Source organism: Staurois parvus, unplaced genomic scaffold, assembly GCF_062004578.1.
Source record: "Staurois parvus isolate SC_StPar_1 unplaced genomic scaffold, SC_StPar_1.0 ptg000165l, whole genome shotgun sequence".
In the NCBI taxonomy this organism is placed as follows: domain Eukaryota; kingdom Metazoa; phylum Chordata; class Amphibia; order Anura; family Ranidae; genus Staurois; species Staurois parvus.
In genome coordinates, this window is record NW_028317961.1 from 12,445,195 (window position 1) to 12,467,164 (window position 21,970).

The following is a 21,970-nucleotide window of genomic DNA, read 5'->3' on the forward strand; positions in this document are numbered from 1 at the left end:
TGTTCTTCTGTTCCTAGAATGCAGTTGGCTTATCAAATACACTCCCTAGCATTTTCCTATGCTAGGTCATAGTTTCCTAGCATACAGGCATCTTCCCAAGATTGCCACATAGCATCCTTCTGTTTCTAGGATGCAGGTGTTGGACAAATGTTTACATGCATATAGCATAAAATATGGTCCAGATGCAGATTTTTTTTATTTGTATTTATGAATCTGAATGCAGCACATGTTTACTGATCTATATGAAACTGTGTGCATGGGCCTATTGAAAATAATGCACCTGTATTTAGATCTGAAAGAAGAAAACCTTTACTGATAAACACGTGGCTGCATGCATGAGCCCTTATAGCTTTGCATACATTTTGTATGCTTAATCACTTTAACACAAGTGATTTTTCAGTAGCTTGTGCCTATTTTATCCTGTACATTTCAAGTATTATGCATTGCAGAGTACTGTCTGGTCCTTGGTTTAAAGCCATTTTGTGGTTTCATATAGGATTAGGAAAGGTTCAACCCTCTCCTAGGTTTTTGAGACCCTTGGGAAATTGTTGTTTACTTCCTGCTCTTTGAAATCTGTCCATTGGTGACATAGACAGCAGTAAAAACATGAGTCTACTCCAGTCTACCCCATAATGTCTGTTCCCACCTTAAAAAGATTTTGCTTACTTCCTGTCTTCAGGGGATCCTGAAGAAGTCACGTGATTAAGATGCAACATGTTAGGTGGAGCTGGTGAAGTCATCACATTGATCAGGAAGTAAGGCAGACAGTAGGGCAAGCGCTGCTACTTCTGATTATGTTATCTTAAGGAGTATTACCAGGTTATACTCTGAGGTGCACCGGATTTAGTGCATACATAAGTGATTGGAGCAGAAAATAACAAGGTTTAATACCCTTTATAGGGGGAGGCTGAAATCTATCTGATTTATAGGTCAAAATTGGAGGTGAGAGCATAGAGTGGATGACTGATAAGATATTTTGGGCTATCTTAGCCAGTGGATTGTATCTTACTGTTTCACATGATGGCTGAAGGAATATGTGTGTGTGTGTGTACAGTTAGGTCAATATATATTTGGACACAGGCACACTTTTCGTTTCAGGTATTTATCAAAACATATTCAAGCTATAATTATAACATGGACATGGGCTGAACGTGCACACTCTCAGGTTTAATTTGAGGGTATGGACATCCAAATTGGAGGAAGGGTTTAGGAATTACAGTTCTTAAGAATAGCCACCCCCCCATTTCAAGGGACCAAAAGTAATTGGATAATTGAATCAAAAGCTGTTTTATGGCCAGGTGTGGGCTACTCCTTCGTTATTTCTTCATCATTTAAGCAGGTAAAAGGTCTGGAGTTGATTCTAAGTGTGGTATTTGCATTTGGAATCTATTGCTGTGGAACCTACATCATGTGTTCAAAGGAGCTGTTGATGCAAGTGAAACAGGCCATTGTAAGGCTTCAAAAACTAAACAAATCCATCAGAGAGATAGCAGCAACATTAGGAGTGGCCAAATCAACAGTTTGGTACATTCTGAGGAAAGAAGAATGCACTGGTGAGCTCAGCAACGTAAAAAGGCATGGACGGTCACGGAAGACAACAGAGGTGGATGATCGCAGGATCCCCTCTATGATAAAGAAAAACCCATTCACAACATCCAGACAAGTGAAGGACACTCTCCAGGAGGTGGGCGTATCATTGTCAAAGTCTACAGTCAAGATACGACTTCACGAGTGCAAATACAGAGGGTTCACCACAAAGTGCAAACCATTCATAAGCCTGAAGAATAGAAAAGCCATATTAGATTTTACCAAAAAACATCTAAAAAATCCAGACTAGTTCTGGAAAAGCATTCTTTGGATGGATGAAACTAAGATTAATCTGTACAAGAATGAGGGGTAGAAAAAAGTGTTAAATAGGCTTGGAGCAGCTCATGATCCAAAGCAAACAACGTCATCTGTAAAACATGGTGGAGGGGCAGTGTGATGGCATGTACATGCATGGCTTCCAGTGGCACTGGGTCATTGGTGTTTATTGATGATGTGACAGAAGACAAAAGCAGCAGGATGAATTCTGCAGTGTTTAAAGATATACTGTCAGCCCAGATTAAGCCAAGTTTAGCGAAGTTTCATGGATGGCACTTGGACAATGATCCAAAACACTGCAAAAGCAACCCAGGAGCTTTTGAAAGAAAAGAAGTGAAATATTCTGCAATGGCTGAGTCAATCACCTGATCTCAACCCAACTAAGCATGCATTTCACTTGCTGAAGGCAAAATTAAAGGCACAAAGACCCACAAACAAAGAACAACTGAAAACAGCTGCAGCTAGAGCCTGGCAAAGCATCAGAAAGGAGGAAGCCAAGTCTTTGGTAATGTCCATGGGTTCCAGACTTCAGGCAGTCATTGCCAGTAAAGGATTCTCAACAAAATATTAAAAATTAACATTTTATTTATGATTGTATTCAGTTGTCCAATTACTTTTGGTCCCTTGATAAAGGGAGGATGGCTACTCTTTAGAGCTGTAATTCCTAAACCCTTCCTCTAATTTGGATGGATATACCCTCAAATTAAACCTGAGAATGCACATTCAGCCCATGTCCATTATATAACTAGCTTGAATATTTTTTGGTAAATACCTGAAAAAAAATAAATTGTGCCTGTGTCCAAATATATATGGACCTAACTGTATCAGCATCAGAAACCCAATGATATCTTTGCTTTGACACGAGGCTCTGTCACAATGTCGTATAAGTTGTAAAATAATGTAAGGTATTTTAGTTCACCCGAGTAATTATGACTACATATCTTGAATTTCTGTAAGAACACTCTCACTTCCTTAATCTGAGTAGCAGACAGGGTCTGTGCAATACTAACCTCAGGTGTACCTTGTACTTGTGATACTTAGTGTCGCTTTCTGCTGATAGAGGATCCTACTCCTTCCAGGGTTTGAGGTTTACATGTTATATTTGGAGGGTCTTTTGTTTTCCAGGTTGGTTTACTTGGTAGTTGACATTACTGATTTATTCCAAAGTAAAGGTTTTGATTTTAACAGAGCCATTGTAAACTTTGGCTTGTGCCTTTTTAGGCTTGCTGTATATGTTCTGAATGGTCTGTTTAATTATTTTGTGAGATGTGGCCTCTTACTTTCAATTTTCCCTAGCTATAGCAAGGGATCTCCAGAATGTCCTACCATACAAGCATTCATGCAGGGGAAGCCCTGTGGACAACTGTGGCATGTCCCTTAAAAAAAACCTTAAGTATGGGACTAGGAACCCCCGGTCTTTTTCATTCTTCTTAGCCTCTTTGTTTAGCATATTTGTGACATAAAGTGACATTAAAGCTTATTTTTTTATTTTTTTTAATTAAAATAATAAACATGTTATACATACTTGCTCTGTGCAATGGTTTTGCACAAAGAAGACCTGATCCTCCTGTTCATGGGCTCCCCACTGACACTCCTGGCTCCTCCCCACCGCCTAGTGGCCCCATAGAAAGCCGCTTTCCATGGGGGCACTCGTGCGGACTTGCTTTGAAGCCTCCCTGTCTGCGTCTATTGACACAGACAGGATGGCTTGGCCCTGCTCTCATCACTGGATTTGATTGAAAGGAGCGGGAGCCAATGGCTTCCGCTGCTGTCAGTCTGCCCAATGTGGTGGGACAGTGCTGGATCAACATCAGGCTCATAGAATGCATTACGGTAGAGAAGGCTTTAGAACCACTTTAAGGGTTCTTTTAGGCCATCAGTTTGTGGGTGCTACACTGAGGTGCATACAGTTGTGCTCAAAAGTTTGCATACCCTGGCAGAAATTAGAAGTTTTGGCATTGATATTGAAAATATGACTGATCATACCAAAAAATGCTCTTTTATTGAAGGATGATGATCATATGAAGCCATTTATTATCAAATAGTTGTTTGGCTCCTTTTTAAATCATGATAACAGAAATCACCCAAATGGCCATGATCAAAAGTTTACATACCCTGGAATGTTTGGCCTTGGTACAGACACACGAGGTGATACACATGGGTTAAAATGCCAATTAAAGGTTAATGTCCCACATCTGTGGCTTTTTAAATTGCAATTAGTGTCAGTGTATAAATAGTCAATGAGTTTGTTAGCTCTTACGTGGAAGCACTGACTAGGCTAGATACTGAGCCATGGGGATCAGAAAAGAACTGTCAAAAGTGGGTGATTTCTTTTATTATAATTTAAAAAGGAGCCAAATAACTATTTGATAATAAATGGCTTCATATGATCATCCTCTTAAATTGTAAGCTCTTGCATTGAACTGTATTGTTGCTGTATTGTCTCCCGTTATAAAGTGCTGAGCAAACTGTTGGCGCTATATGAATCCTGTATAATAATAATCCTTCAATAAAAAAACATTTTTTGCATGATCAGTCATATTTTCAATATCAATGCCAAAATTTCACAATTTTTGCCAGGGTATGCAAACTTTTGAGCACAACTGTATGTGAGTAATTTTCAACAACTGACACAGCTGTTTGATTACCTTTGACATGAAAGGGGTTCCTTGATCTGTCAAAAAATTTTCAGGAATACTGGCACAGAAAAAATGTGGAACAGCTGTTCTACTATAACCTTAGAGGATGTGCACCACAGCCCTATTCATTCCTATGGGTAAGCCATACTCATGGCAGCCTACAGTGTCCCAGCAGAGTTCTGCTTCTGGATACCCATTGGCAAAGTTAAAGATTACCAATTACCAGTTGGCGCCGACTAATGAAATTCATCAGTGGCCCGACCACATCAATAGCCTCTCAAAAGGATAATTGTACAAAGGTACCTTGGCCATGTCACACTAGTATTCCTGTTGCTGGTGGCTCCTGTGACATTGCTCCACGTGATGGCCAAACCAGTACAGGTTTCTTTAGAGGTTGCTGCTGTACCCATGCTGGGCAGTGGGATTTCATAGAGGGGAGTGGTTTTTATTATTATTATACAGGATTTATATAATGCCAACAGTTTGCTCAGTGCTTTACAATATAATGGGAGACAATACAGCAACAATACAGTTCAATACAAGAGGGTTAGGAGGACCCTGCTCCTTGGAGCTTACAATCTAAGATAGATTTGCTGTGACATGACCCTTACAGGGCACGTTCACTACTGAATTTCTCTGAAGATATAATTAGTAGTAAAAAGGTGAAATAACATGGCCCTTTTGGTTTTAATCTGTAATCAATATTTTGTTAATCCATGTCTAACCTGACCAACTCATCTACTGTATATAATATATGCTTGCCTTTTCTTGTTTCTCCCATATTCTTATTTTGTTGGAAATGAGAACATAAGTATTGTTATTTTTATATGGTTGATGAGGAAATATTAGATACAAGCTGTGGAAATATGCAGTTCTTGGTATCATCTTTCATTATGTGTTCAGAAAGCTTAATTACAGTAATTTGCAGGATTTCTATGTGTAAAACTACATCTGCATATGGCACCTACACAAAAAAGTTACTTCAGCAGCATATTTTCAAATCGCACAGAATTATCTGTTAAGATGCCAAAAAATGTCTTGACAAAACAAAAAAATTAGCTCTTTGATGATCATAATTACTGGAAAATATGTAATGTTTTCTCAATCCCTTTCTAACATTGCTCTTTTTTGCACCTTTGGTAGTCATTGATTATTTGTTGAGAAGTTATCAGATAATACAGGTATGATTTAGCAATAAGATCTAATCGTGGTAATATACTATATATTTTTTTCAATGAAGGTAGTTTTTTGCAACCTTTTGCCTTCTCTCTCGTGGGAGCAGGGCCGGATCTAGCCAGTCTGATATGGAGGTGCAGTAAAAAAAATGTCAGGGAGACAGAGGATAGGAGGTCATCTGGGCAGTGCACAAAAACAGCAATTAGTAGCAGAGTGTACTGGGGGGTCAGCAGGACAGAGGACAGGAATTAGCAGTGCAAAGGGCTGGTATCTGCAGTTTGTAGGGCAGTGTAGAGGGGGTCAGCAGGGCAGAGGATGGGCAGACAGCAAGGTGGAGGACAGGGGCCAATATGGTAGTGTATTGCAAGGGTTAGCAGTTTGTAGGCCAGTGTACAGGGGGTCAGCAGGGCAGAGGACGGTCAGTCAGCAGGGGAGTGTACAGGGGTCAGTATAGCACACATAATATGTTTTTAAAGCTGAATTTAGCCTCTAAACAGCATAAACAATATGTAAACATTGACATAGGGCACCCTGTGGATGACCAGTGGGAGGGTCTTAAAGGGTGGTTGAACAGAATCTGTGCCAATGCACACCTATACCACACTCCTCGTACCCACTAAATACTGTGCCACAACCGACAGTCTCAAAGACACAAAAAAACCTCAGGACAAATAAACTTTTTTTTTTGTTTCCATTTGATATGTTTTTATGCACATAAAAAGGATATTTTTGCCCAAGCGGCGATACTTGGATCAAAATTCTTCTGCTTCAGTAGGGACCAGTTAAATTTCGATCCATGTATGGGTAGGCTGGTTGTACAGAAGTCGATCTACCAATAAACCTCTGTCCAATCCGCATCTAGGAAAATTTCTGTGCAGTTAGCACCACTGGCTATAGCTAACAGCACTGATCAGTGTATCCTGGTGGCATTGAAGTCTCTTCGCTGTCACAACACATTACCTCAGCGGGAGTGGATTAGAGAATTGAGTATTTTTTTTTTTTTGTTCGCATTGTTGAACGAAAAAAATGACTAATGTCTGGGCTTCCTTACTGAGCCTACCCTAAAGAAAAACTCCATTAAAACCAGCAACTGTTGAGAAAATGAACACCTTGGTCAGGTCTATGTATAATATGCATAATGTACAGAGTACTGGGATCAGAATAAGTAAAAAAACAAAACAATTTATGGAGTGTAGCAGTAAGGATGAGAGCCATTTTCACATCAGAGTCCTCCTTTACATCAGTGTTCCCAGAGTGAAACGAGTGAAAGTCCGGCAGAGTGCCCCCTTACATCAGAGTCCTGCAAATTGTCCCCTTACATCAGAGTCCGGCAGAGTGCCCCTTTACATCAGAGTCCGATAGTCGGAACCCATGACAAAGGGATTTTTTACGGGCCATTTTCTCTTGTCCATGAACATTTGCAGATAGGAGGAAAGTGTCTGTTTTATACAAACTGTAAGTGTTTGGATGGTTGGCAACACAGCGTTGGGGTGTACACATACTGCCACTGTGATGTTTTGTGGCCGTGGAAGAATCTCTATCCTTTTTTGCTTTCTGTGGTTGCAGTGCCTGCTGAATGTGACCCATTCAAGTGAATGAGGCTGCTTTACAAGTACCCTACAACTGCATGCAATGCATGTGGTTGCAGTGCACTAGTGTGGGGTTCTAGGGGTTAAAGCAGGTGGTGAGGAGGTTCTACATCTCACTGCCTGCCAACTGCTCTCTGAAGAGTGAATGCAGATCGATCTTCAGAGACCAACGTTCATGTAAACAATCCCCTAAAGAGGCGCTGGGGCTCGGCAGGAAGGGGTTAAACAGAAGCATCACAAACTTTTGAGTAATACCTCCATCAGTTTATCCAGCCTTCAGATTGTCAGCCATTCCCAATAATACTAAAGTTGTCCCTGCATGTTAACATGAACAGAGAGAGGGAGGGAGACAGATGAGGGAGAGAGGGGATGGGGATAGAGGGGGAGAGATGAAGGGAGGGAGATAGAGGGGGGAGAGAAGGGAGGGAGGGAGAGGGGGGGGATGGGGGGGTAGAAGGGGGAGAATTCAGCTCACTCACCCAGGTTGGTCTCTGTAGGACAGAGGAATCAATCCTGCAGCTACCATGTAATTGCCTGCAGTTCTTCAAATTTCCCGCCCACACGTCATCTTCGGCACAACACTGGCTGAGAACTGGAGTGTAAGCGGGGCAGACAGGAGGAGAGGGGTGGGAGGAGGCAGTGTACATCGATTTCTTCTGTCAGTGCAGGGGAGGGGGGAGTGTGCTCTCTGGGCTGTGTGAGCTGCTGCAGACAGCTTCTCTTGTTGGACAAAGTCCATGGGTTGCCTGGGGGGCACAGCTACAATTTGGGGGGGGGGGGCATAGCCCACCCCAGCACAACTCCTAGATCCGGCCATGTGTAGGACTCAGTCAGAAAAATTAAATAACACCCTACAACCTTTCCACCAATACCCTTCCTCAGTCCCTGCTGTACTTTACCTCCGTGGGTGATAAGCTGTCAGTGTTCATGCAGCCATTGGAGTGGCTCAGGGATTCCCATTCTTCTCCACCTCTTCTTTCTGCTGATTTCCAGGATGAATCCCAGCAGTGCTCTCTGCTGGCTCTGACCAATCAGAATCTCTCTGATTCCTCCTGGAAGCACTGTAAAGAAAAGAGGGCGAAGAGCAGGGATTTCAAATCCCCACACTGCTGCACCAGCTGTGTGGGATGTTATGTAGATAATTACAGCAGGGCGCCAGTGGGATAGGGAGGATGTAATGTGTTGGTTTACCTCTTTATTTTTTTTTTTTTTCGAAAGGCTGAACATACACTTTAACTTAAGCAGTACGGTAATCAATAGCGGTTTAATTTTTTCAAGTCTTATGGCTAAAGTACAATTTTTGTTTAGTTTCTAGGAGTTACTGCATATTGTTTTGTGCCTAATTATATATAGCTTGTCTGAAAAAAAGATATGCCAAAAGAGGAGTAACTGAGACTGGATACTGTAAATGTTTGCTTTTTACAACCTGTTACAACATAGATCCTAGTAAAAACTATATATATATACACCAGGGGTGTCAAATTCAATCTTGTGGGACGCATCAGCATTAAAGTTGCCTTCAAATGACCAGTTGAATCTGTAAGATTAGATGTCCACACCACCCCATCCTCCCTTACATCAGATGTACAGAGCCCCCCACCACCATCGGAGTCCCCCACCTCCCTTATATCACAGTGCACCTCCCTTACCATATGCTATTGCCGGAACGAAGGTGGAGGGCAGAGCTGGGAAGCATAATGTGCAGGGTCTGGAGGAGGACCAGAGGAGGTCTGGAGTTTGGCATGTGATATACAGTAAAACACAACATGTTGCTTAAGCCCAACTCCAGACACTAGAGAAAAAATTACCTTTGCTGTGGGTCCATATCACGCTGCTCTAGTTTACTGATCATTAATTCTAGGGGTACAGAGAATAGGAGCAATGCCTATTTCACTCCTCAATCCTGTAGACTCCCTCCATCTGTGCAAGCACTCCCAAAAAAAGCCTCTTCTCTAAGGTGCTCCCAACCACGGTTGCTTGCTTGCCACCACGTACAGTGCTGGCCTAATAGCCTTGCCTTGATGACTACCGCATCCCAGAGCATCGGGGAGAAGAGGACAAAACCAGAGCCTGCCTGAGTGGGGATTAAGGTAAGTATTACAACCTCTTCAGCTCCCCCTAGACTTAACATATTTAAAGGGAGGGGGCACAGCAAGGTTTTTTTTTTTTTTTGTCATTCTGGAGTTGGGCTATAAATTCTTCTAGTGAAAACCATCATGTACAGTATAATACATCTGTTTTGCACTGTTGGCGACCGTGGACCTAGACAGCCAAACAAATACCAATAACGTGAATGTGTATCAGGGTGTCAGCCTGTGAATATGGCTGAAGGTAAACAGCAGCTTGAGGGTAAGAACCCTTATGTTAGACTTCTTTAGCTCAAATGAGTGTTGGGAACATACTCTAGCATTTACTGTATACCATACCTGTAATTTTATATCCCTAATCTTCATGGTGTTATGAAATGTGTCAAAGCATATGTTGATTGGCCAAGACAGGAATAAAGTTGTGGGTGTTCTAAAAACCTATTCTAATAAAAATAATCTAATCACGATGTTGCCATGAAGTCTTGGGACAGTTCTTGATTGAGTTACATGGCTGAGGTTGTGAATTGCTGTCAAATTGCTTAGGCAAAAATGACATTATCACAGGTAGCAGGTGGTACTGACGGCCCTCACCCCAGTTGAGGGAATTTTGTGCCAGTTTGGATCTATTTCACACCTCTTGCAGACTAGTGCTCTGTGTCCAAAATGCTCATTTTCCACTGTGGTGTTTTATCCACTGAATTCATGTGTTCACCAAACTTCATGTTTTTACTTATTGCTAGCATTCAGATACAGAATACTTACTTAATCCCAAAGGGACATTATTAAGAAATAGTTACATTCAATGAAGACAACACAAAATCACAATAACAAATCATCCCTGAACCAATGACTAGGTGGCATTCCCTTGAATTAATTCAAGGCTGTTCTCTTTACCTCCACAATGTACAGTTAGATATGATGGTAGATACTAGTAAGCTTGTCCCACAACTATCTTCCTGTTTGTAGACAATATCTTTGTACTTGAAATAGATGTCAAGCCAAGATCTAGCCAGGGACATACTAGTGCAGACCATAGACGGGTCGTTTATCGGCCGAATTTTCGTCCGCACGAAAAATCGGCCGATATTCACGCTGTTAGTGGGGCAATGCCGTCGGACATTTTTTGTGGATCTTCTCGATTCTTTTTATCTGTCATGCTGGAAAATCCACGAAGAACGTAGACATTGGTAGCAGCATCAGTAACGGCAACGACCAATTTTTTGTTTATCGGCCGACAATTCGGACAATAAACGGCCTGTGTATGGCCAGCCTTAGTTTGTTTTGAGTTTCATCCAGCTGGAGAGGGTCGTATTCAGTTTCAGACCTTATTTATTGTCTCCATTACCTGTGCAGTTTGAATGCAAGTAAAAAATAATGTGAGATCGTAGAATACCATTGTCTCATCTGACTTGTTTGAACTGAATAAACAACTTGGATGAGTGATGAAATGTTTAAAAGAAAAGTATGGGCTATAGAAAAAAAGATCATTATACTTACCTAGGTGGATGCAGCATTGATCTAATGCTACATTTGTCCCCCGCTGGCTCTGCACAGACAACTGAGCGATCAAACACCGTGATCGCTCAGTTCTACCCTCCGCTCTGAGCAGAGAGCCTGGACTGTCAGTCACGGACTATCTCCTCTGTCCCTCCAGTGCTCACTGGTGCATTGTGCTGTGGAGGGGGCAGGAGAGGCTGGCTTTTATGCTCTTAGTGGCTCGCTGAAAGGATGAGCCAGTTGCCGGTCCAGTCTTCTGGGCGGATCTTGACCATATGGTTGGGATGTTCTCAGAGTCTGGACCAGCTCTGTCATGTCAGCAGACAGCGGGCTTCAACCTGCTGTCGACTAAAAATGGATCACAGGAGTGCAAAACGAACTGCACGCCTCTGATATATAGGAGAAGTGAGGCCAAAAAAACTGGCTAAATCGTAATTTTGTAGTAGCTTCTAGCGATACCATGATTTGGAACAATGACAATCTGCACAAACATCATTATCAGACCACTTCAAAATGGAGATAAACTCTGCAAGATACCCACCTCTACCTTCTAGTGATGCGGCAGTTACATCCTTCGCTAACTCCTGTCATCTTCTCCCTGACGTTTTTTTCTGGGGGTTGGTTTTTTGGGCTTTTGATTAGCAAACAAGGGTCAATATAATCCCACACATGCACACAGGAGTCAGTCATTCCAGAACAGTTGCAGTGTGCGGGAAATGCACTCTGAGCTTCACATGCGCACAGCGCAGTATTCATTCAGTAGACTACTGCAAGCAGGCAGGTAATTGGGTTTTGTTACAGAAGAGACATAGCGGGGTTTATTTACTAAAGTTCGAGAGTGCAACATCAGGCTCACTTTTTCATAGAAACCAATCAGCTCCCAGGTTTTATTGTCAAAGCTTATTTGAATAAGCTGATGTTAGAAGCTGATTGGTTTCTATTCTGAAGTGAGTCTGATTTTGCGTTCTCCAGCTTTAGTAAATAAACCCCAGCACGTCTCCTCAGCAGTAAGAGCTGCCTGCTATCATGTTTTTAAATTGTAGGTTTAGTTCCACATTCATTTGTATTTGGGATCTTGCACATCACAAAAAGAAAATATAGCAGCTAACTTGTCCCTACTTGGACTTGGGGTCTTTTAAGGGGATGGAAATTTTTTTTTCCTGTGCCTGCTAGAGAACATAATTAGCATTTGAAATAAATGTGACTTAATACATTTGTCCAGTTAATCATATACTTTTTGTAAAGCAGTGCTATCTTACGTGTTGGCACGCGAAGGATGAAAGTATTTTGTTTTGAATTCTAAGACTACATTAATTACAGAGAGGAGCAACAGTCTAGAAACTGCTCATTTTCTTCATGGACATTGCTTTTTTTTGTTTTACCCTCATAGAATAAGCTTGAATTGCAGTGCAGCCATTTGCAATTACGCCTTCAAAAATTAATAGATACATGTTGCAGCTCTGCAGAGAATGCAGATAATAACACATCCTTTTAAAGCTGGAAGAAAGTGTTTTCTTTTTATGAAACTTCTTTTATGGAAATCTATCTCGGCAAAAGGAAGACATGAATTTTAATAGCCAGAACAATCAGGGTAAGCAGCCTACAGGAATTTTTTTCTCTAACTCAGCTTTAGGTGCTTCTCTATTAACTCTTCTTTCTGATGTTTGCGAATTGAAATAAGCAGCATTGCGTATATTGTTGTTAAAGTGAAAGTAAGTTATTGATAAATGCAGGTTCAAGATTAAAGTGGTACTAAACCCATAACCATTATTGTAATATATTGCAGCTTACCAATCCTTGGACAGCAGCATTGTCGGTCGGGGGGGGAGTGCGTTAGATGTAGTAACAAATTTAGATACACTAACAAATTGAAGCCAAACTCCAGCTAACATTGTATAAGCAAACAGTTTTCTCCTCTTGGGATAAAGATTTTATATAAATAAAAGCTGACCAGTGTTGGCCCTTCCTTTAGTGTTAAATGGTTCGTATCAACCATCTAACTGCTACATCTACAGGAGAGCTTGTTTTATTGAAAATCAACAGACCCATTCACCGTATAACTGGGTGAAAATAAAGGAAAGAAAATCTAAAAAAGAAAACTAATGCTGCCATCACAACTAAGAATTGGTGAGCTAGAATAAAATAAATGTTGTTTTGGGGGGGGTTTAATGCAGCTTTAAAGTGAAAGTGGTCCTGAAGTTTAGGTGTTTTTTTTACCTTAATGTATTCCCTGCATTAAGGTAAAAAATCACCCCACTAACTATTCCTCCCCTCTAAACACTTACCTGATTCCACTTTTGATCTAGCACTTTGCCCATCTGCAGTGCCATTGATCTTTCTTCCTGGCCTCACAGGATACACTGTCAGTCAATTCCTGTGGGAAGGGAATGGGGGAGCATGGCCAAGCCATGTTGTATGTCTCTAAGGATACACTCAGCCCGGCTCGGGAGTGCATCTGAACAAGGCTTGCTATGGGGACACTTTTCAGAAGGAGAGGAGAGTGCTGGCAGGGGAACACAAGAGGTAAGGGTCTTCAAAATCGAGGAACAGAGTAGGTATGCATAACATATATTTTATTTTAAGAAAAAATGTCTTTACAATCACTTTAATCACTTCACAACCGCGCTATAGTCGAATGATGACTATAGTGCAGTTGTCCAGTTATGGGAGGGTGGCGTGCACCCGACGCTGTCCATGATCGCTGTGTCCTATGGGCACAGCTGATCACAAGATGTGGTAAAAGGCCAATCATAGCAGCCTTTTACCACGTGATCAGCTGTGCCACCCTCAAGTGATCATCAGTGCTGCCTGTCAGTGCCCATCATTGCTGCATATCAGCGCCTCCTCATCAATGCCCACCAGTGCCACCTATCAGTGTTGCCTATCCGTGCCACCTCATCAGTGTCCATCAGTGCAGCCTTATCAACGAAGGAGAAAAATTCCCTGTTTGCAAAGTTTTATAATGGAAACTAAGAAAAACTTTTTTTTTTTTCAAATTTTTTGCTCTTTTTTTGGTTTATAGTGCAAAAAAATAAAACACCCAGTGGTGATTAAATACCACCAAAAAAAAGCTTGATTTGTGTGAAAAAGGTGAGAGCACTGAAAGCTGAAAATTGGCCGGGGCACAAAGAGGCTAAAAGTGCCCAGTAGGCAAGTGGTTAAAGTGTTACTAAACCCAGGACCCTGCATTTACTATACCTGGTCTCCCACAGTACACAGCACATGGAAATTATTTTAGTAAATATAAACTGCTAAATACCTTTTCTCATCAGCAGTCAGAGCAGACTTGTGACTTCTATCTGTGTCCAGCCCACCACTAGCTAAAGCTTGTAGGAGGAGTTTTCTTGCTGCTCTAGGAGGATGGAAATCCCCTGACCTCTATCTGGACAGTACTGATTGGCCCTGTGCTAATCACATGCACCCTTCCAAGAAAAAAAAAAACCTCTCTAGCAATACACACTAAACTGAGCATCTGCATGCTTACGGTTCAATCTGGAGATAAGAGGTGGACACTTGAAAAAGGGGAGGAACAGAGAAGAAAGGATCAAACATTATTTTTAGACAATGCAGAGGATTAACCCCTTAGGTTCCACAGTGAGTATAACAAGCATGCTTTACTGCATATACAGACTGATTTTACTGTTGTGGGTTTAGTAACACTTTAAGTAGCATAATTAGGACTTAGCCTAGGTTTACATATTTGTGGTTCTATGTGGATGCCTTTTTGCAGGCACAGCAGTCCACTCATTTGAATGGGCTGCTGTACCTGCAGGAAACACGAGGGAAAAGAGTCCGGCTCAGGAGTGCATCTGCACAAGGCTTGCTATGGGGACACTCGTAGGTATACATAAAATTTTTTTATTTTAATAAAAAATGTCTTTAGAAGCACTTTACGTAGCACACTTAGGACTTGACCTTCACATCTTTGTGGATGCCTTTGCGCAGGCACAGCATTCCCACTCATTTGAATGGGCTGCTGTATCTGTGAAAAACACGGGGAAAAGAGTCCCTGACCCTTTTTAAAACAATCCGTTGAATTGCTTCAACACTATCCGTTTTCGCACACCCAAACGTACTGTGGTTTCCAATGCGTGGGAGTGTCATTAGCGCCTTTGCTTATGACCTGCGTGTCTTGCCTGTGGGTAGGGAAACGCATACGATTGGTATGCGTTCCTCGATCCGCATATGTATGAACCTAGCCTTAAGATTTTAAAGGAAACAATTGTTTTGTGCATATTTTTTTTTCTTTGGTGGTTGTAATAAGTATTGCAAATGTAAAAATATTTGTTTTAGTTGAGTTAATATGTAATATTGCATATTAGTAGTTTCTGTTCCAGCAGGTCAAGCTTTAGTTTTCGTTCCACATATCTTCTAGAGACTGCTTAGGTTGGTTACAGAGCTCCATAGGTCAAGCTGCAGTAATTCACAGTGAAAACGTATGAATTAGAAACTTCAGCGTTTGGGAAAACCATTGGACATGCATGTGTAGGTGAACGCAAGTGCAAAGAAGCATCAGCATTTACAAGAGTACAGCTGCATAAAGTCACTCACTTAAATAGCAGGATATATGTTATATGTGCAACTCTCCAGGCGCAGGATAGAAGCAGGAGATGTATGCCAGGTATAAAAAAAAATCTCTAATATGCTCTTTGTGTATGAACCCTAACTATCCAGGTTTTTACCCAAGCTGCCAAATATATCACTATGGTAGCCAACTATTTGGTAAAAACACACTTATATAGGTTGTGGCAGATTGCACTGCAGTGGATTGAAAGAATGTGCTTGTCACTGCAGCGTACACCGCATAGCTGGCATCTAGGGACAATCATTTTCTTCCCCCCAACAAAAAAGATCCAAAGTAGTAAAGCAGCTTAAAGTGGCATAGGTAACTAAAACCTAAGCCTACCCCCTTATACACAGCACATACTATATAGGCCACATTTATTTTATCCACAAAATATGCTTTTATGACTGTCTCAGTGAGAGTCTAGGAGACACATATACTGTAAACTTCAACACAAACATTAAAAAAAAATTGTACTGTTCCATTTAATATGCTTTCTACACAGCCTACTTTAAAGGATACGTTCTTTTGCCAAAAAATAATAAATGCACATTTTTTTGCAGGTAAAAAAAGTGCATTTATTATTTTTGTTGCAGGAGCCTGTAAAGCATTGCACCAGCGATCATCTGTCTGCTGATCCCCACTGAGCTGGTGGATGACAGGTCTGTGTCCGCTCCACTTATGCAGAGCGGACACCGACACAGCCCACTTTCCTCTATGGGCTGTTAGATATAAACTAACTGCCTGTCCATTCACACCCAATTGTCAGACGATCTGATCTGCTAGACGAAAGGTGAATGGATCTCCATCCATCTGTTTTTAGCAGATTAGATGCAGGCGGGTGTAAACAAATGTCTGTTTACATCTGCCGTTCCATAAAGAAAAATGGATGGTCTGAAAAACAGACAGGCAGACCAGATCAGTCCACCAGTGTGAAAAGGGCCTAAAGTGGTTGTAAAAGGGTGAAGGTGTTTTACCTTCATGCATAGAAACCTTCTGTGTGCAGCTCCCTAATACTAATACCTAATACTTTCTTGAGCTTGATCTTGATCCAGCAATGTGCACAAGAGCCTCGGCTCTCCCAGGTCTCTCCCTCCTCAATGGGACACAGGTGGCTCGGGAGCGAACACACACGTGTGCCCCCAAAGGAAGCAGCTTTCTCTGGGGTCACTCAGCAAGGGAGATGGGCCAGAAGCTCTTTCGGGGGACATGCAAAACCATTACAGAGCAGGTAAGTATGACATGTTTGTTATTTTAAATAATAAAAAAATGTACCGTTAGAACCAGTTGATTTTTTTTTTTTTTGCATCCATAACTCAAGGCATTCTAATGGTCTCATTGACATGAAATCTGTTACATAAGTCTTTAGATGTGTTATCACCACTTAAAGGATAAGTTAACCTTAAAATTAAATGCACATCTTTTTGCAGGTAAAAAAATTTGTATGTATTATTTTTGCTATTAGGAGCTTGTAAAGCATTGTACCCGTGATCTACAGATTGGCTGTGATTGGCTCTGTCTGTACCATGTGACCAATCACAGCCAGGAACACAATAGTGCACAATGGAAGCCATGTATCAAAGCCATTCATTGATTACAATTGCTATGTGTTGATTGTTCACAGCGATCACATGGTAACGGCAGCGGCCCGGTACAGTGATTTGTCATTGGCTGTGTCAGGTGGACTCAGTGGGTGACAGTGGGGTGTGCATGAGGGGCATTCTGAGGAGGACATCATACGGCGTCCACTCAGAACAACAAAAGGTCTGCTTGGCCGTCATTTTACAATAGGCCGGACGGCCTATTAAAGTGTCTATCAGTTCTCCTTCAACCATGAAGACTAAGCTGAATGTCTAACACCTAGTCCTGCCCACTGCTTTCTGAATGGACAGTTCTGCCTCTCTTGATGAAATCCTCTTACTGTGAGCTGTATTGTCTGGGAAGGGGATCCTGTCATACAGCCTTTGGTTGTACTTTAACCGCTTCCTGACCTCCCTATAGCAGAGCTACTGTTACAGGGTGGCAGGGCTGCACAAAATCACATATATATATATATATATATACAGTCATGGCCGAAATTGTTGGCACCCTTGATATTTTTCCTGAAAATCAAGTATTTCACACAAAAAAGGTATTGCATTAACACATGTTTTGCTATACACATGTTTATTCCCTTTGTATGTATTGGAACAAATATAAAACAGAGGCAGAAAAGCAAATATGACATAATGTCACACAAAACCCCAAAAATGGGCTGGACAAAAGTATTGGCACCCTTAACTTAATATTTGGTTGCACACCCTTTGGAAAACATAACTGAAATCAGTCGCTTCCTATAACCATCAATAAGCTTCTGACACCTCTCACCCGGAATTTTGGACCACTCTTCCTTTGCAAACAGCTCCAGGTCTCTCTTATTGGAAGGACACCTTTTCCCAACAGCAATTTTAAGATCTCTCCACAGGTGTTCAATGGGATTTAGATCTGGGCTCATTGCTGGCCACTTCAGAACTCTCCAGCGCTTCTTTGCCATCCATTTCTGAGTGCTTTTTGACGTATGTTTGGGGTCATTGTCCTGCTGGAAGACCCAGGATCTTGGACGCAAACCCAGCTTTCTGACACTGGGCCCTACAGTGCGACCCAAAATCCTTTGGTAATCCTCAGATTTCATGATGCCTTGCACACAGTCAAGGCACCCAGTGCCAGAGGCAGCAAAACAACCCCAAAACATCATTGAACCTCCACCATATTTTACCGTAGGTACTGTGTTTTGTTCTTTGTAGGCCTCATTCCGTTTTCGGTAAACAGTAGAATGATGTGCTTTACCGAAAAGCTCTATCTTGGTCTCATCTGTCCACAAGACGTTTTCCCAGAAGGCTTTTGGCTTACTCAAGTACATTTTGGCAAACTGTAGTCTTGCTTTTTTATGTCTCTGTGTCAGCAGTGGGGTCCTCCTGGGTCTCCTGCCATAGCGTTTCATTTCATTTAAATGTCGACGGATAGTTCGCGCTGACACTGATGCTCCCTGAGCCTGCAGGACAGCTTGAATGTCTTTGGAACATGTTTGGGGCTGCTTATCCACCATCCGGACTATTCTGCGTTGCAATCTTTCATCAATTTTCCTCATCCGTCCACGACCAGGGAGATTAGCTACAGTGCCATGGGTTGCAAACTTCTTGATAATGTTGCGCACTGTGGACAAAGGCAAATCTAGTTCTCTGGAGATGGACTTGTAACCTTGAGATTGTTGATATTTTGCCACAATTTTGGTTCTCAGGTCCTCAGACAGTTCTCGTCTCCTCTTTCTGTTGTCCATGCTTAGTGTGGCACAGACAGACACACAATGCAAAGGTTAAGTGAACGTCTCTCCTTTTTATCTGCTTTCAGGTGTGATTTCTATATTGCCCACACCTGTTACTTGCCCCAGGTGAGTTTACAGGAGCATCACATGCTTGTAACATTCTTATTTATCCGCAGTTGTGAAAGGGTGCCAATACTTTTGTCCAGCCCATTTTTGGAGGTTTGTGTGACATTATGTCGAATTTGCTTTCTTTCCTCCCTTTTTTTGTTTTGTCCCAATACACACAAAGGGAATAAACATGTGTATAGCAAAACATGTGTTAATGCAATACGTTTCGTGAGAAATACATGATTTCCTGGAGAAATATCAAGGGTGCCAACAATTTCGGCCATGACTGTATATATATATATATATACGTGATTTTCTATTTCCGGGTAGGGGGCATGAGCCACCATTGGCAGCTACAGCTGTCGATCATCGGGTCCTGGCCGGAGATTCCCCACTGGCACCCGGCGGTTGCCGAGGAACACTGACAGAGGAGAGGTCTGTATGAAAACAATACAGATCTCTCCTGTCAGCACCAGCACGCTGCTTTGTATTTTTCTGCATAGCAGAGCAATACAAAGCAGCGTGCTTACACAGTAAAGCACACAGTTAACCCTTTGATCTCCCCAGATGTTAACACCTTCCTGCCCAGTGTCATTAGTACAGTGTCAGTGCTTTTTATTAACACTGATCACTGTATTTGTGTCCCTGGAGATGTCAGTGGCAGTTAGTCAGTTCCCCCCAGTGTCAGAATGCCCGCTGTAGTCCTGCTATAAGTCGCTGATCGCCACCATTACTATTATAAAAAAAAATTTAAATTCAAGTGTATATATACCGCCATTTGTAGACGCTATAACTTTCACGTAAACCAATTAATTTACATGTATTGGTTTTTTTTTTTTTTTAGCAAAGACGTAGCAGAATACATTTTGGCCTAAATTTATGACGAAATTTGATTTTGTAAACTTTTTTTTACTGTTTGTGTTATAGCAAAAAGTCAAATATATATATATATATATATATATATATATATATATATTTAATTTTTTTTTTATGTCAGTCTTTTTTTAGGGATGCACCGAAATTTTGGCTGCCGAAACGTTTCGGCTAAAAACACCCCTTTCGACCTTCTGCCGAAATGAGAAAAAGCACCTATACAGGTGCCGAAAAAACCCCGCCGCCCACCCGCTGCCTCCACCGCCCACCGCTCGGTAGTTCAGCCTTACCTGAGAAACCATCGATCCCGGCACTGGTCATAGAGATGAGTGAAGGAATGATGGCCGCCACACATCTCTATGCCCTTGGAGGACTGGAGCAATGTCACTTCCTGCTCCGGCCATTTTTAAAAAATTTTTTTTTGATCTAATGCTTTACATTACAAAGAAGAGATATGGGGTCTTATTGACCCCATATCTCTCCATAAAGAGGACCTGTCACTAATTATTTGTTTCACAAGGGATGTATGCATTTCTTGTGATAAGAATAAAAGTGATTAAAATTTTTTTTAAAGGAACAGTGCAAAAAAAACCCCAAAACATTAAATACATTTAAAAAAAAAAAGTTTAATGTGCCTCCGTCCCCCCGTGCTCGCACATAGTGGTGAATGCATATGTAGGCCATGCCCAGATATATAAATGGTGTTCAAACCACATACGTGAGGTATCGCCACAAACGTTGGAGAAAGAGCAATAATTCTCACAGTAGAACTCCTCTGTAACTTTACACTGCTAACCTGTAGACATTTTTAAAGCATCACCCACGGTGATTTTTAAGTATCACAGTTTCATGCCATTCCACGAGCGTGCACAATTTTAAAGTGTGACATGTTGGGTATCTATTTACTCGCAGTAACATCCTCTTTCATATTTTACAAAAAGTGGGGTATATATTGTTTTTTTTAATCAAAGTGTATTTAAAAAAAAAATAGATATATATTCATTTTTAAAAACTGCGCATTTCTTTTTTTGGCCAAGTGCATTTTGAATTTTCGGTTTTGGCACCAGAATTTTCATTTCAGTGCACCACTACTTTTTTGTTTGTAGCGTAAAAAATACAAAACGCAGAGGCGATCAAATACCACCAAAAGAAAGCTCCATGTGTGGGGAAAAAAGGACAAATTTCATTTGGGTGCAACTTTGCATAACCGCGTAATTGTCAAGTAATGCAGGTGCTGTATTGCAAAAAATGGCCTGGTCAGGAAGGGGGTAAATCCTCTGGAGGTCAAGTGGTTAAGGTTCACTGATGAGCTTTTAGGCATTACAGAGTGCCCATACCCTGTGATCTGATAAATGTTTCAAAGCGCCAAGGTTGATTCTTCTGTAAATATAATTTACTGATTTGTTTTAAAACCCACATTACAATACACTAAAATAAGCACACATACAGACTTTCAAATATTTCACAAAACTTCACACATCATCAAATGGCAGCTTGACCATAGCGTGCATTGCATTGCATAATTGCATAGATGTGGGTTACGTCAAATAACTGTAATTAACTGTTCAGACTGCATAAAAAGTCTAGACTGCTTATATAGATACAGTATAATTTACAGGGAGTAATATAGAGGTCTAATATACTGTAAATACATTCCTATTTTACCTGTACTACTGACATCCCCGACATTTGTGGACCCAGTAATACAGTTTACAATTACTACTCTTCTTTTAAAGTGGTTTTATATGCTTTTTTAAAATTAAAATAATAAATGTTATACTCACCTGCTCTGTGCAATGGTATTTGTTGCAATGGTCACCTGAACTGGGCCAATCATCTGCAACTGAGGCAATCCCTACAGCTGCAAGATACAAAGGATGTGTGTGACTGCAGGGTAGGGAACACTGTGGCCACAGACGATTGGCCAAGTACAGTGACAGATTCCTGGTGGGCTCACATACATGAGTTCAGGCTAGGATCCAAACATGCCCAAGCTCACCCCTAGTCAAATAGAGGGATGAATCTCCCCAGTGGGGAAACCTATTGCAATAAAGTTAAGCAGAGGATTTAACCCTTTCCAACTAAAAAAAAAAATGGTTTGCCTATACATTCACTTTACAAAACTATGGCTCTTCAAAAACCTTTGCATATCTTTAGAAAATGAATTTCATGCTCAGAATGCTGTAATATTAAAGGGTCAAAGTTTATTCTTTACATGATCTTGTAATAGGCTTTTTCTAATATCTTTAGCTGCGCCATGCACCCAAGTAGGT

General features: G+C 41.3%; 1 protein-coding gene across 1 annotated transcript in view; it reads left to right on the top strand.

Moving 5' to 3' along the window:
• The window catches only part of PEX7 (peroxisomal biogenesis factor 7), a 312,578-nt gene that overhangs the window by 20,285 nt on the left and 270,323 nt on the right, over positions 1-21,970 (top strand). The gene's annotated exons all lie outside the window — the stretch shown is intronic.